This window comes from Mastigoproctus giganteus, chromosome 4 (genome assembly GCF_048544385.1).
Source record: "Mastigoproctus giganteus isolate SK-2022 chromosome 4, ASM4854438v1, whole genome shotgun sequence".
In the NCBI taxonomy this organism is placed as follows: domain Eukaryota; kingdom Metazoa; phylum Arthropoda; class Arachnida; order Uropygi; family Thelyphonidae; genus Mastigoproctus; species Mastigoproctus giganteus.
In genome coordinates this window covers 225,428,018-225,445,464 of record NC_143578.1, presented here as the reverse complement: position 1 = coordinate 225,445,464, position 17,447 = coordinate 225,428,018, and the positions used below count along the sequence as shown (strand labels likewise).

Below are 17,447 nucleotides of genomic sequence, written 5' to 3'. Positions count from 1 at the left end.
TTTCCAGTTCCTTCTGTTTTGTGCAATGGACGTTCGTTTACTATCCACAGACTCTTGAATTCCTTCTGTCCATCAGATTCAGTATGTAACACTTAATATAAATGGCGTGTCAACGTTGGATTAAATAAATTACGGTTATCAACCACTAAGGATGGACCGTAAAAGTAAATATCAGTAGTCTGATGAGCGTCAAATAGTTTCTCTTACCCCCGGAGGCAGAACCTTTTAACCCTCGTGGATAGCACAGTTAGTAGAATCGCTGTCCTCCCCACACCGGGTGAAAAGATCCGAATTCGAATCCCATCGATGACGGGAGGAATTTTTAAGAATCTTTTTCACAACGTGGCTGAGTTAGTTGGTTTCAGACGAGAGTAGCATGGTTTTTCTCCCAGAAACTTGGGTTCGAACAGAAAATCGAACTCAGAATGCACGCAATTTAAAGCCGATGCTCCTAAAACCCAACAGCAACCAACAACTTTGTATTTGTACGCCGGGAAGTAATTCCTCATACTCCATTCATTACATTCTCTCATACTCCTATCAGTACGTACTCCATTAAGCAAACCTAAAGCAAGTTCGGGCAATCTTAATATTCAAACACTTTATAAGCGTTTTGGCGGAAATGTTCCTTTAGTTTTGCGACCACTCTTAAGCGAGCATTTAGTTTCTACAAGCACGCAGGCGCACTTGGAGTGTAAAGCTATATCATGTCAAAGCCGACTAAATACACCCTGCAGCTCCCAGAACAGTACGAACTATCTTCATACATTTAACCTATACAGCCTCGCACGTACCGCCACTCAAGTCCTGGTGTTTTCCGAGCCTCTCCCCTCACCACGAGGCCTGGCACGTCGGCACGTAAATCAGCCGTAAGACAGAGTTATGGGATGGGCAACACGTAAACCCCAGTCGTTCGCCTGGAATCTAGCATCGAAGATTATTCAAAGGGCACGTTCATGCTCTGCTTTAATAAAGCGGTGGGAATCCGCGTGCAACATGAGCAGATGAGGGAGTTCTAGCCTCAGTCGTTACATTGCACAAAATCTACATTGTTTTAAAGTTTGGTCCTTTCTTTCGATCTTCCTCTTAAGAAGAACCGCTTAACTCCCTTTTTTTTGTATATATTTTTCCAAACACCAATTCATAAAGCACACATAAAATACTCCAAAATAGTTTAATGAACTGTGGTTCTAATTACGTCTCCCTAAGCAATTCGTTTTCAACAGGTGTGTTTGATGCAAGAAGTGCCGAGCGCAATTTTTAATTATTTTTTATTCTGCTGACTACCCTGGTTGCGCCTTCAAATCATGCTTCACTGCTAATCAATGTTGCTAGATGGAGAAGTGTTTTTTGTTGATGCTTCCACGCAAGAGCCAACGAAAAAGAACTTCAAAAAACATTTAGCAAAGATCATTTCTTTAGTCCGATGCTTTTAAGGGAAATTCGTTATAATATTTATAGGATACATTGCTTTATCTCTTAAAAAGAATATAAAATCATCATAATTAGATAAACAATATTAATTTCGAACTTAGCCCTTCTGTAATCGATGTATTTTGAATTCGAAAGTGAACTGTCAAATATGTAAGAAACCAATATTTCTGTGTATGAAAGATCAAGTCATAATAATTAATAAATTACTTTAAAAAAAGCTGATGCGATTATTCAGATATCACACTCATTCTACCCGAATTCCCATTCTAATTACGATCCCCATAGACAGTAATCGACCAGCCAAGCGGGCTCACTGTCCAATCACTTCCTCTCTGATTAACGCGATTAGCGCTTTTCGCTCGCAACTATTCAAAAGGGCAATCACCTGTGTACACTACTGGTCAAAAATTCTGTACTCTTCCTTTCTAAAGGCAACTTTCCTCGTGGAATGGTTCACTTTACAATTTGTAAAGTCTTCACTATAGTGAAGACTTTTGTTTAATGATTACTTCTGTTTTATTTACGATCTATATGCAAGGTGTGATCAAAACATTTCGGGGATTGAAGTAATATTTGGGAAATAGTGAAGCTTCGGGGTTATTCGAATATCCAGACGAAGTAGTCTCCTTGACAGTATATATATAGAGTCCAACGTCTGGTTGCATTCCTGATGGGCTTCTTTTGGCATTGCTAATTAGTCTTGTGTCCCTTGGAGGTGCTAAATGTTCTTGCTGATAGTTCCTGTGCTGATTTCTTCGATAGTTGCAAATTTGTAACTCTTCAAGAGAGCGTTAAACTTAGGAAGCAATTTTTATATTCAAGTTCAGGAAATTTGGCAAGAGATCATTGTACAATTAACTATCCACCATATTCTTTCGATCTGGCACCAGTGGACTTCTTCCTCTTTCCCAAGGTGAAAACTGTCCTCAAAGGAAAGAGATTACAGGATGGTGAGTGCATAAAGAAAAGCATAACCGAAGATCGTCTCTTTGGACGCTTCGGTGATTCTTTTCAAAATCTTTTTTAACTTTGAATAAAAAGAAAACCATTCTTGAGCTCGTTTCTGCTATTTTAAAATGTTAATATTAAGATCTGATTCCTCTTCCTCCACCCAACTATCAATTATTGGAGGACGAACCGTTTTCTAGTTTCTCAATATATAATAAGTGTGTTGTATATGTTACTGTAAAATCCAGAAATTCGGACTTTTATCAAAGAGAATTGGTCAAAGTCAGAAGTGAAGTCCAAAATATCAAAATATGTTCGACATCAACGGTTAAACATGTTTCCGATTTTAAAATAAGGGCAACGGGGAGAGATATCACCTATCCCTCACAGTGTTATCTGGGGAAACATTAACTGCTCAGAATATTGTGAATATGTAGCACAGTCAAGGGAAACATCTCCTATCATATGATCGTAAAATGCAATAGTGCAAATCTGTTGTATTTACGAGGTGTAGCTAAAAAGTTCCAGGAATGACTTTATAAGTAAGTTAAAATTGAACTTACCAATTTTGCCCCATTAAAATTGAACTTACCAATCTTTCCCCCGTGTAATTCATGTATACCGACAAGTATACATGAATCACGTTACAGTCCAGAAGGAAGGAAATTCTTATTTTCAACAAAATATCGAAACTTTAGAATAAAAAGTCATGTCAAGTCCAATCGAGCAGAATATGGAGGGTGTTTCTCAGAAACTCTCACACACAGCGTGAGCCGGTGCGTCGTCGGTGAATTATTTCTGACAGAAAAACTCATCCAACCAGATAGAATATTATCGTATTGACTCTGTTTGACTTTCTTATATTCTCAAGTATCAAAACTTCGATGAAAGAGACATTTTGGATCTTGGAAGCAATCCAGTACGTTGAGGGCAATAAAATCGATATCTCATTAAACGAATTCCATAAATGCTTCCAGTTGTAGCAAGCGAGATGGTGCCCTCGCGGGTAGCATCGTTGATCTAAAAATTGTCCTTCCCATACTGGCTGGAAAAAACCTGAGTTCGAATCCCGTCAATAAAGGCAGGAATTTTATGGGTCTTTTTCACAACATGCCTGAGTTAGTTGGTCTTTAAAATCCAGGAAGAAATAAGGAAATTTGCATTACAAAAGTGTTAACGGTGTATGAAATTATTTAATTTATTATATCCTGAATACGAATACTGTATTTCTTGTGGCGGTTTCTTATAACATTTTAAAATATGCATGCAACCATCCGTTCGTCTAATTTACAAACAAACACAAAAAACTGCTCCATTGTTTCAAGCAGGAAACTCTTTTCCATTGAGCTAGTGTGCACTATTCTCTAGCAGGATTATATGGTTTACAATAATCGCACCTAGAAGTGGTTAACAACACATAGTCAATCTGTTACATTAATATTATAATGGCATGTCTTTGATGACTTATCTCCATGAAATACGTAGACGCGATTATGCACAGTAGTAATAATAATATCGCGTCCAGCTTAGTTGCTAGTAGCAGGATTATCGGTCTGCATATCCTTCCCAAACTACAACGAGGTTCTCCTGATGTGGTATGGTCGATGTGCTGTCTGTAGGACGCGTGTTCAAGGACTGATTTTCATGCTTTGCGAAATATAAAACGGGAAATACCTCAAGAGGTAAAACTTCCCACACCTCCAGGTAATTTTAGCCCACAGCGAAAAGACCTTTGGAAGAATCTTCTCCAGTTACCGAAGATGATTTTAACCTAGACCCCTCCACAAGTGACGAAATCGCTGTACTGGAGATCGCGTGGATTTTCTGCATGACAAAAGAAACTGTTCATGTTTGGTACTGACAAAATTGCTCAAGGAGCACAGCTTATGTAGCATCACCCTTTTAAAGATTAAAATACTATTTATTTCTTGTTTCCATAACGAATTAACTGAATATATACCGCATTCTTACCTGATGTGCTGCTGCAGAGTTACCTCTTCGCTCCTTCACACCGACTTCTTTCCTTGTCTCTGCTTGAAGTAGAGGCGCATGACGTCGGGAATATTTTTTCTCATTTAGAAAAATCTGTTAAAGATAAAAAAAACGTTGTAATGTAAATTAAAAAAAATTAATTTAGCAAATGCTACATTAGAGGTACTTTAAAAATTGGTGACAAAACACTAGAGTGTTTTCACGGTCACATTTTACTGTGTCATGGTATGGTGTAACCATTTATCTTTCGGAATGGATTATTTTTATCTTTGGTGGCGCCATCTGGCGAAGAAACGTAACAATGAACAACACTAATCTTTTCAGTCTTTTATTTCACTTTTTTCCTAATGGCTCATAATTGCTTCGTATTAAGAGAGAGTTACACGCAGATGTAATTAAGCTTAAAATGTTGTTTTAAACACCGAAAGGAAATTTGATTGCTTTTAGTGAAAAGAATAAATATGCTTAAACGGCTTATAGTGATATTTATAATAAGGCCTCCTGTCCATCAAGGAATATCATGAAACTTCGTTCCTTAATAGAAATATAAGAGGTCAAGGAAAGTAAGGACTCTAATTATACGGAAGATGTCCATCATAACTACGTCTAACTCGTTAAATCCCATTGCATCTCTTTGCTGTAGCCTTCTCCATTCCAAGGAGGATCACAGACAACAGCAAATAAGATTGTAAAGCAATCTTGTAATTGAAAATTTCTTTCAGTACAAAAGATGAGCTAATCCAATAACAACAGAATTGACCACTCGATTTTCAACTCAGTGCCATCATCATCAATCCCATCACTCAATCCCTCGTGTCTCGGAAATTGTCTGGTTCCAATCTCAGATATGGTTAAAATGAATTAGCCATCCCAAATTATCACATGCGAAATTAAATAGTATTATGAAATAACATCCTATCAATATTTTTTTTAAAAAACAAGGTTCTTCAAAATGGATTTCAAGCATAAAAGTTAAAAATATCGAATCTCATACACATTATATGAGTATAAATACATCTGGGGTATAATTATACACCTCAGAAGTCCAGTAATGTTGAAAGTGTCCAAGATTAGATATTTTACTATATTTCAAGAGTCAGAAAAGTATTCATATTTTTATATTTCTCGAATAACCATCATCCCCAAAGAGGGATTGTGCAGCTTTATTCCTTTGATTAGGCTTAAATTTCATTTCTAATTTTTAAGTAAATACTTTAGAAAAACGTTACTTTTATGATTAATTACAGAAGTAATAATAGTGATCACAGATTACAATTCCATATTATTATTCGAATTCTTTGTAATTATTATGCAAATTCATTAGCAATTTTTGTCTTGGATTGACTCTGTGTATTGAATATCTTTAGGAACACGTAAAATTTATGTACAAGATCCGATACAGAGAAAAAACACCTCAATTAGGCTGAATTCAGAGGGTATGTATTCTCCAATACGTGATTGTTCTGTACTATAAGAGAATCGGCTGATTCATTTACCTATTTGATAAGGGTGGATTTGATTGTGAAATTTATTCAACATTGATTCTACAAGATCTTAAAATAGAATCTAAGCTTAAGTTACAAAAGTACCAAACCCAGTCTGCAACGCATATTCTGATGTATTAAATGAATCCGAACTTCTTAACAGAAACTCGTATAAACCTACAAATATTCCATCTTGCTCCCCTTGCGCTTTATACTATTGATTCTGGGAGACCATATGTTGTCCACTCACAAATTCTGAAATCTTTCCCAATTATTGCAGATCTCAGTCTCTGTACTCTTGCTTAATACAAAATGCTTGCCTTCATCGTATTCCAAAAACACAAGTTTTTTAATTTCCATCTCAAGAAGCGTTTTTCGTTTGAAAACTCTTGACTAGCATGAAGAAATTGGCGCGACACCTATCATGAGAGGAGATTGACCTTTACACAGGTCAATCTCCTCTCATGCGAATTAAAATAATCAAAATTATTTTAGTGTGGTTTGATTAATTTGATTCTGTATACATTTTAAACTTAAGTCTTCAAATTTTCGGAATATTAAACCAACAACAATCGACATCAGACACACCATCAACAAAGATGCTCAGCAGATTTTATTCGTGTCAGTGATGGCACGCATTGCATGTCTTTGCTAATAAATTCACTGTTTATATAAAACAAACAGTGCGAATTACAGTAAACAAACTCTCTTAATCTGTTCAAGAAGATTTGAATCCTGATTTTATTGCATTAAAATCTACAGAGGTACTATTTTAACAAATGATGCTTCTGGGAGATATCAAAGACACCTACGCAATAATAGTTCACTTTTGATTTGAGAACTAGGGAAATTTTTATTTGCACAATAACAGTTGTAAACTATTTTTGTGTAGCATCCTTATGTCGTGTTGTTGCACAGGACGACCAGCGTTATTATTAGCATTTATATATCTTGTTCGTTGATCGAGAACTTATTGCTTTTTCTACTCCTTTCTAGTTATTATTCCGCGTGTAAGTGTGACCATTTTTATTTCCTTCAGGAGAAAGAAATAAAAAAAAGAGTTGTGTTTAGTCACGATGCTAACTTCGTTCAAAGAAAGGCTACTCTTGTTTTTCTTGCAACTAAATTCTTAATTTATATGTCCCGTGGCGTAGATGACGCAGATGGTTCCGATTCGTCCATACTTGTTCTTTACTAATCAATGTGGTTAAACGTGGATGGAATTGTCAACTGCACCGCGGCCGCTCTCTCCCAATATAATCGTTGGCACTTGCAGGAAAGTGATGGTGTGTTAGCAGTAGAGAGAGAAAAAAATCTGTCGCAGGACTCTGTAATTGCTTATTAAAGCTGCCACCGGAAGCAAATTACTGTATTTAAATACTGACCTCATTTCTAGCAAAGGATGTTGGAAGAGAGAAATTTCTTTCTTAAATAATATTATCTGCTAGCGTCGTGATCATCGGAAACAGTTTTGTAAGATAAATCTGGATGCTGTTTCGTGGGCATCATGCGACATTACACTAAGTATTTAAAAACCACACATTTCACATTCCATCCAGAGAAATAAAATGGAGAAAAAGACACAGAAAGCAATAAATGAAAATAGAGAGGAGAAATGCGAAAGATGGTTAAAGACAAAGAACTGGAATAGATCATTTGCTGGAAAAACTTACGGTGGTTTATGTACGCCACTCCTAACAAATCAGCCTTACCTGCACCACATCAGTTCACCCACCAATTTAATTGAGTCTACTGGGAGTTCTCAACTATCGGTCTACGGCACAGTTCAGTTTGACCCTTCATCCGATGCCCTGCTCATCTTTAGAGTTACCGTTCCATAAAGGCGCGTGCCATTATCCTAATCCGTTAATCAGAGAACTGCCACAAGCAACTTTTATCTTGTGGGAGACGAATCCTACTAAATAGTTTTGAAAAGGCGTATGATTCGTTTCTGTACCCACAAATCCTTATCAAGAGTCTCTCCTCCACTGAAAGTGTCGGCTTGCTTTCTAATTGGGCACACTGCATGCACGATCCGTTTCGTCACGGTATATTTGATGCCCTAACAAATGCCAGTTAAGGTAATCAAATTTTAAAAGTAGTCCTATTTTCTCAGTTCGCAGTGGTAAGAGATTTGATCTTCAGTGACAGGCAAATATTCTCCCTCTTCTTTGCCGCCCTCATTCGTTACGGAGGTGTACACTTAATAATAATCCTGCGTTTTTCTCCCCCATCCGCAAGTAGTAGCGTTTGGAGCGAGGACAGTTAAAATTTAATTACCGGTTCCGACCCTAACGAAGATAAATATTTGAAATAACGTTAGCAAACATTAAGATCATTAGGATTAATGCAGCATGCTCTAACTTCCCTGTCTGCTCCACAACCTCCTTGTGATCACTCTGTGCCTGTTGCCCAGCGAACGAACTTCCAAAGTTCTTTTCCTCCTGCAGGCACAGATTATATGTCATCCGTCTAGTCACGGCTGAGGAAAGACAGATAGGCGCAGTTCTCTTCGGCTTATTTGAAATCTTTAAGGATGCATTCGATTGTATTACGAGTCGTAATTTGGTGTAATGGAAAAGAGAGAGAAAAAGTAAGAGAGAAGGAGGGGGAAGAGAAAAGGAGAAATGGTGGGTTGGAAAGATTAAGGGGAGGCACGTATGTGGATATACAGCGACAGATGAAAGCAAGGACAATTATTCGAACAAAGAATAGAAGAAAAGCACCAAAATAGCGAGAAATAGCTACAAATACATCATCTTAAAAAATACTGTTGAACGATTCAAAGCTATTCCACTGCTTGCAACAAAAATAACATCCTGAGGTTGTTTCCATAACAACAGTTTCTTTATGGTTATCGCGCATGCGTTATACAACAATTCTACGGTGTTGTATGCCAATTACTTATCGAACACAGTTCTACACCCCCCCCCCCTTCACGATCATAACCACATTTATAAATGTCAAGGTGTCCTCTTGTGGAGAAAGGAATCAGATAAAAATATCCTTTGATTTTAGACATTTTGAAACGTTGGTCAAGACTTTCGTGAAATTATACCATCAGTACCAATAACACACCTATCAAAAGACCAGAGATGCATGGGGAAGGAAATAATAAGATTAAAACGTTTTATATGTAAGAAAGCAAAGTTCTATCTGGTATTTTTTCGGTTTTCTAGTGGACTGAAGTTCAAAGGTCGACTAGAAAGACTATGGTGTTTGTAGATTGGATCTTCATGTTGAGTATGCCCTTAGTGGCAATGCGGGAACACTTTTGATGATACTGAAAATAATGCATCGTACTAGAAGGGGTTATGCATTTCATGATCGCTTGCCGGTCCAATGTTTGCCATCCGTTTGAAACTAGCGACGCAACTAACTTGTACGCGGGAGCAGATGCAGTGTTGCTTTCTGAAATTTTCACTTTTCAGTTGTTCATATCTCAAATATTGTGAAGGCAGCTAGCAAAAAACTAGGTTTCCTGAAAAGAATTAACCGAGACTTCAATCAGTTGGCACTTTTCATCTTTCTTTACAAAATCTATGTTAGGCCAGCCCTAGAATTTGCCTCACAGGTCTGGTCCCCACATGTAGCTTACCAAAAATTATAAATTGAAAATATTCAAAAAAGAGCAATACAGTACGTTTGCTTTAAAAGTGGCCTTGAATACAATGAGAAAACTTACCAAGGATGGTGTGTATTCTTTGGACTTGAAACGCTGGAAAAAAGAAGAGATAAAGCCGACTTACTCCTTTTTAACCAGCTGTTAAATGGTACCTTCATCTTGTCTCAAAAATAATCTTCAACGCACCGACAAGAGCTTTAAGAAACCATCAACTGCTAAAACCATCCTATGCAAGAACTAATGGATGATACAACTTCTATAACAGGACTGCAAGATCAATCAACAAATCAAATTTGGAGATATTCGATACCCCTGGATACTTCAAGAAACAACTGAAACTGCTAACGACATCCGTTACCTGAACTTTAAAATCGACTCTTCTTACCAGTTCTAAGACTGATCCGCCCTCTGTTCTTTTATGTACATTTACTTTTCTCTTTACATTGGGAATTTATACTCCAAGCTTCTGCTTTGGAACTGTGTAATGATGCTTTGTAGCTGCACCCTCAGGAATGTTTGATTGCTGTTTTGTAGCTGTTAATAACAATAATAATAGTAATAATAATTTTGTTACCAAAAATTCATTGCTGAGAGTCGATGGACATTTATTCTGAGAAAGAAACTCGGCAGAGAAATTATTCAACACGACAACGGGCCCTCCAGTGTTGCTGAATCCACGGAATCCTGTTTGATATCAAGTGGGAATTCCATCTTCGTACAGCCTTCAATGTATTGTGTCCATCAACCACCAAAGATATGTCCAAATCATTGGGATCGAACAGGATCTCACAGACTTCCAAAAAAGGTACGATTGTCAGAGCACGTTTAACAATTGCCATAGCGCAAAGAAAGGCTGTGCTCGTCTAGTATTCAGGGAGTAGTGGAGTAGTTTTTAACCTCTGCATTTAATGCGGGAACATCACAAGATATTAGTACCTGCACCATACATACAAGGATACATTAAGGGCATAGGAGAACTTCACGGAAGCAACTGATCTCGGACATCAAGCGGAAAATACGGTTGCGTTGGTGCCACGACTGCAAAGGATAGGCGCAGGAGTACTGGAGGAAAGTCATGCAGTTTGATGGGTCCTAATTTTGCATTTCAGCTCCGATGGAAGAGTGCACATTTGGAGGAAATCACACGAGGAACTGGACCCCCCCCCTGCTGTACACCGACAGTACAAAAACTGTCATTTTAGAGCCACCCGAGAATGAAATCATCTGCCCATGTGTAAAATGTCTGTAAGTCGCGTGTGTTCTATGGTCGATTTGTCTGTTTTGCTGGACGAGAAACCCGAATTTCCGGGTGGGAGACTACTGTCCATGCCCGAGACCGACTAACTCAGCCACAGAGTGAAAAAAAAGTTCCTCGCGAAGGCTGCTCGAGGTGGTGTAATTGTGTGGGCCATGTTCTTGGTTCCTTGATCTCCCTGGAGGGTACCATGAACACTAGACGGGTTTCCAGCCATGCCATGCATGTTCACCCCTATGACCAGGGGGATACTTTCAAACCAAATGTGGAAAGAGTGATTTGAGGAACGTGGGGGACGACATGAAACATCTGTACTGAGTCCGATCTGGTTCTCACTCCCATTAAGCATCTGCAGTATGAAGTGGAAAAGTGTACTTGTCGCTTTTCAACACTCTGTAATTCAATTCTACGTCTTATGGGAATAGAAATTCGGGTCATCAACGGTCCAGCACCCTGTTATCTCATAGTCCTAAACGAGTGGCCAGACAGCATGTACAGTAGTTACTTATGTATGTGAAAAATGAAACCATCCATATGTTTTCGTATAAGATAGTTTGTACCACCTGTTTCTGCTAATGCCATGTTTAAAATCAAAGAATGATTAATTCTTGCCACAGGAGGGCACCGTTAACTTGTTTATTAATAAGCGCATAAAATTAATGCTTAAAAGGCTTTCCTAACAAGAGTTTTCACTTTCAATTAAGATGTCCACGACAAATTTAAAGTAATATATAAAGAAATTATATGAATTCTTTAATCACTTCCATCAGAAAGTTACTAATTCCCTCCGAAAATCACTAAGTCAAGTTTCGCGAAGAAGAAGCAATTCGCTTGTAGAAATTAGCTGTCGGCAAGGGAACATTCCTCCTAGGCCTTCTCACAGATATATTCCTGGTATCTGCATATAAGTGTTCTTTGAGCATTTGGATCCAATGATATCGCTAGTTCTCTCTCGAGAAAATCGCAGCTTTAAATATATTTACTGCCTTGCTTATGAAATAAGAGAATGCATTAGCCTGAAATATATTATTACGGTATTAGCTAACCAACACTGAAGATGGTAAGAAGTTAAAGGAAGATTCTTATTTATTGTCCCAATACATATTAAGATAACAGATATCTTAATAACAGGTATTTTCATGTGAGAAGGCAAAGGTATAGTAGGATCAGGCCTCACAACGTACACAGTTCATATGCATAACACACTAACACTGTATGAAATATAAAACAACTTAACCAAAGTAAATGAATATTTAATCTAGGAGTAAAGTGGGAGTAAATACAGATAACTGGGAGAAAAAATCATACCTGATAGCGTAAGGAGCAGAAGGGAAAAAGAAATCATAACATATCTAGATAGACCCCATACCTTCTTAGTGGACAAAGATCTCTCTCTCTCTCTCTCTCTCTCTCACTCTCTTAAGGTCTCGCGTCTTCTACAATGATCTCACCACAGAGGTAATAAAAACAGCCAATCTGTAGGATTTTTTGCGCCCGCAAAGATTCTTATCACGTTTCTCGAAGCTCAGAAGGGAATAAGGATGAAGGTGGTGACAGAGAGCAACGAAAAAGTGGAAAATGTCACTGGAAGCATTACGAGAAAATATTATCAGCAAAAAATCCGCGTACAGGTAAACATCCACTCACAAAGGTGCTCAAATAAATAAAAATGTATATTCAAAGTTAAGTTAGGAACAGTATGAGCTCGAATATCACGTTGGTTAATAACTGAATGAAAACACGTTTCCATTGAACTTAACCGAGAAAGTGTGTAGGTTATACACGTGTGACAATATTATTAAGAGCTCGATTTAAATCTGGCGATAAAATGGTACAACAAAAATAAAGTCATTGCGTTTCCAAATAAGGAATATTACCATATTCCTCAATTACCTTTATCCTATCTTTATCAGCATACCGCAAACTAATCGCGATCGCCTTTTATGAATGACACCACACCAGTTCCCTTCCCTCCTGAAGATATCTTTAAATTATTACGCCACTTAATCACAGCTTAATCTTGACCGTGGAACAGCGCAAGAGGCGAACATTACAAAGGCGAAAGCTGTGGGTGTTTTTCTTGCTAATTACCAAAGGCACGGGTAATTGTTTTTTTTTTTTTTTTTCCTGACCGCTAGGGAACCATTAAGCCAGTTAACAATCAACGCTCTGCAAATTGGCCACTGAGGATTCATTTACTGTTTACATAACGGTTAACGATGGCAAAAACATCCCTCTTATACGCGCGTTATCGCCTAGCGTATGTTGGTAGGGAAAAAATAATCTTCGGTGATGGGAAAGACTAAGCGTTTGCGTTTTCAAGTGAATAGCCTTTGACGTAAAATGGTATCGAAATAACTTAGAAAATTCGGTAAATTAGTGGTCTATCTTGGAACCACTCGACTTTTTTTCTTCGGAATTGGCGAACTCAAAGAAAAAATATGAAACTTTGCAGAAGTTTAGCATAATAATAACTTCAATATGATCTACAATATTCGCCCATAGACATTTCAACATCTACCACAGCAAGTCGAATTCCAAAGTACACATGCAAATAACAAAATGGATAATAACTTGAATATGATCTGCAATATTCGCTCTTAGACATTTCAACATCTACCACAGCAAGTAGAATTCCAACGTCCACATGCAAATAATCAAATGGATTAACATACCAGATGGTCTTGCATAACGACAGCAATGCCATCTATAAATAAGTTTATTGCTGAGCTTTTCATAAGTAACAATTCTTTTCTATTGTCATTAGAGCAACGTAATACTTCGACAAATCAACGTGACATAAATATTCCAGTGAAAAGCGTACGTTATTAAAAAGAAATGGAGGAACTATGCCAATCTCTGTAATTAGAGGGTGTATCGATTTACATAGGGTTACCAGCAAAGAGATAGCCTTGCTTCTCTGCATAGCACAGCACCTATGCCGGCTGTAGATGTACGACAACTTTCCCAGCCTCTCATTAATGCAGAACAAACACCTGACTCTCCTCCCACGCTTTTCTTAGGAATAGTTTAAAGGATAAATCTTACAGAAATAAACGAGAAGAGAGAGAAGCAAGAAGGCATGTTTAGAAATCAAGGCAATGTGCAGAATGATAAGCAAAGCTCTATTTGACTGTTGGTTTATGTATCCTTGGTTGAATTTCTGGTTTTATATCAGTCATAGATAGAACATCACGCATACCAGACTTAGATTTCCTCAGTGATGGGTTAGTTAAATGCAAAATCTTCTACGGTTGGCCCTCTTATGGGGAGAAACGCAAAAATCAAAAAAACAGACTGCTTTTTCTTTAAAAAAAAACAACAAAAGGATGAGATTGGACGTCTGCAACTCTTTATTATCCGCAACTCCAAATACCGGTATGGCTCGTAGAAGTTCTTTCAGATATTTTGAATAAAAGTCAAAGTTTTCAGATTGCAAACATTTCTAATTATGATTTTTTAAGGGAGAAGCTGTTTGAGTTGAATTCTAAGGAGTCCATAGGATTACATCAAACCAAATACAAAATATTTCACCAAAAATTCCCAAACTGAAGCATGGAAAGTTTTCAAATACCAAAATGAGCCACTGAATGAAATCCTATACATGTGGCTTAGGGGTTGTTTACGATGAAATGTTCGTGATGGTGCATTTTATCAGAGGTTGCTGATGTTTACACCGAAAGATGTTTTCTTATTATAAAAAAAAGTAATCTATAATGTCCTGACACGATTCTTGTGTCGGGGTTTGCCATTGATAATGCCCTTCGATTTCCCATTTGCTATTCGTAACCCGTGTGAGCTTTCCACAAAAAATCCGGAACAAGCATCCGACCAGGCACAATGGCATTTATTTCTAAAGGATAAGCATCTACTAGTGGTTTTCCTTTGAAGGATAGGGTCTGTTGTGATCCCCATAAACATCGGGAATAATATTCCTGTCTTGTACCTCCTGAAAAAAAACGCTCTGATCGATTTCAGTTTAATTTTCCGTACGAAGGTTTCAGTATCAATCATAAGCTCAGGTTCACAGGTCAATATGGCATCGGAAAGTGTTCAAAGCACAATGTACTTCGGTTCATTGCTCCAGTCGTTTGTGTTGCTGAAATTCTTCAAACACAGTTGTCAATGGGAAAGTTCTCCAATATCTGTAATGATGTCGGCTTACAAAAGAGATAATTCACAGAATCTACCTGAATGGAAAAATACACCAAATAACACAATGGGAATTTGCAATTATTGTGCTCCAGTCGTATGTAGATCAATTTGTCTCTCTGTGATATACTAGAAGTCAGGGGACATTGCTGATCTTTCATTAATTCTGAAAATACCTCTTGTATACGAGGTAGGTGAAATTTCTTACAATTCCTCACTCGATTAGTAGTTTTTTAAATCTCCCACAACTGTTAAGTCGGATTTGGTAGATGAGAATCGTAGGCCAATCGGAGAATGTTTCCAAGATAAATGCGTAGCTGGCCGAGTAGTCAGGATTAAAGTCCAGAGCTCATGTGCATATTGGAATACACATGATACTATTTTATATCCCTCTCGCCTTATCAGGACTTGTCAGATTATAAAAAGAATATTTCATTAATTTGTTTGTATTATCATCCAGAAACTATCCATCCGCCCTCCTCCAGAGCGCTGCCTCCGCCAAATTTCACTGTTGGAACGATAGTCCGTGGGAGTCAGTGTGATGATCTGAGGCTCTTTTCATGTTTTGGAACAATCTGTAGTTTTGGATAAAACTATGAATGCTGAGGTCTGTCTAGATGTGGACAATAATGCGTTACCTACATTATTGCAGCACGTTGGCACCTATATGAGCAAGACAAAGCTGTATGTCATACTGCTCGCGTTGTTGATGGCCTTGACTGGTTTGGAGACATGAGCATTGAGAAGTTTGACTAGCTAGCCCACAGCTCTGACTTAAATTCTATAGAGAACCTCTGGGATGAATTGGATCTTCGGGTGCGCCTGAAGGGAGACTACACGAGGAACAGTGCTAAACTGGTCACCGCTTTGAAGGTCAAATGGCAGAATATATCGGAGAATATATACAAAAAAACCTGGTGAAGAGTATTCCACGGAGAGTAACGGCTGTTTCAGCACACGTTATTTGTAGATACGCAGGTGTTCGGATATTAATGACAGGGCAGTGTAGATGTTTGACTTTATAGCGATACTGTATATAACAGTTCTCTGTTGGAGAAAATTCAGACAAAATCAAGTACTTGAGGGGGGGATCTTATATTTGTAAATCCATCGATCTGTCTGCGCGAGTAGCATAGTGGCTATAATCACTTTTCTCCCCACACCGAATGGAAAGAACTCAAGAACTCTGGTTGGAATCTGAACAATGACAAGAGGAACTTTTATGATTTTTTTTGATTTTTTTCATTCCATGGCTCAATTAGTCGGTCTCAGGCGGGAACAGCAAGTTTTTCCTCCCGAAAATTCGGGTTGTTCGTCCAGCAAAACTGGAAGATCGACCATAGAACAACACGCAATTCATGGAGATATTACATTTGGTAGAGAAATCGTTGCTGGATGACCCTAATATGATAATTTATGTTTTTTTTTTTAATCCCTTGCCCTATCTTATCTGTTCTTAAATCTACCTGTTTCTCATCTCTATCTACATATCACCCGATAAAATTCAGAAATATTTAGTTTATGTCTGTAATTGAACCCTTGATCATTTTAATGGTTGATATTTATTTAGCAATTGCACAAACTTATTGTACTTTCACCTAGCAGGGCTGGTCATCAATAAAACATGTTTCCAACACCAAACATGGTCACTCACCTGCTAGACGATTGTGTGAAAGTTTAGAATAGTTTGAGCTCCATCAGTATTTCATACTACGCAGGTTATCCGAAGGAATTCTGTCAGGGGGCAGCACCATCATCAGCCGTCACGCAGCGAATTAGTAATGCACCGCTTTCTCCAGCGCGTCTGACAATACTATGACCCCCGACTCTTGTGGTCACTGCTAATTACTTATATAACTTGGCACTCAACCGTGTCCTAACATTTGCTGATGACATCATCATCTTACTGGCAAGACCTATAGCGAAGGATAATTTGTATGTGTACGCACTTCAGTTACATTACAAAATGTCTATTTTCCACCAGGGGATAATTTAACGTTCTCGCCTGTGATAGTGGTCACACAACACAGTGGTTCATACGGAAACTCCAAACTGGTGAAACACGTTAATCTTCCAAATGATGAGTCAGCCATCTATTCTTCCATGGATTATACAGTTCAAATATTTTTAGCATCCCACCCACTACATAATGTGTGCGGTCCCGGAGAATTGGTGTCCCTCTGAAACTATTGTTGTAATTCAAACTGCTCAGCGGGACAAGTGCAAAATCAGCATGAAATATCATTTAGAAAGTTGGCAATTCTTGGCTCCCGGCAAAGCGCCTGTTTAGCATTTTCTACATTAAGGAGCCCTCCGCAGCGAAATTTTTGCCTGCTTCTATTAACTCCTCAGAAACACCTCGATTCGGAATTATGAGCCCTATTATCCGAATCGGTGCATTCTATCTGAACTTAAAAAGCAATTATTGTGTACATTATTAGAATTTTATTCGGAAAATGACTTTTTTTTTTAAATCTCAACGCCATGCTCTTTCATTTATGGTGGTAGTTATTGTAGTGGGGGTTTTAGGAGCATGAGCAGCCAAGGCCATATTGTG

The 17,447-nt window shown here is 38.0% G+C and overlaps 1 protein-coding gene across 3 annotated transcripts in view; it reads right to left on the bottom strand.

The window, feature by feature from the left end:
* The window catches only part of LOC150087442 (uncharacterized), a 667,812-nt gene that overhangs the window by 630,330 nt on the left and 20,035 nt on the right, over positions 1 to 17,447 (bottom strand). For all 3 annotated transcript variants that reach the window (XR_016546883.1, XM_090372072.1, XM_090372073.1), the window contains exon 2: positions 4,354 to 4,467. The gene's annotated coding sequence lies outside the window, so the exon portion shown is untranslated. The remainder of the gene's footprint in view (positions 1 to 4,353; positions 4,468 to 17,447) is intronic.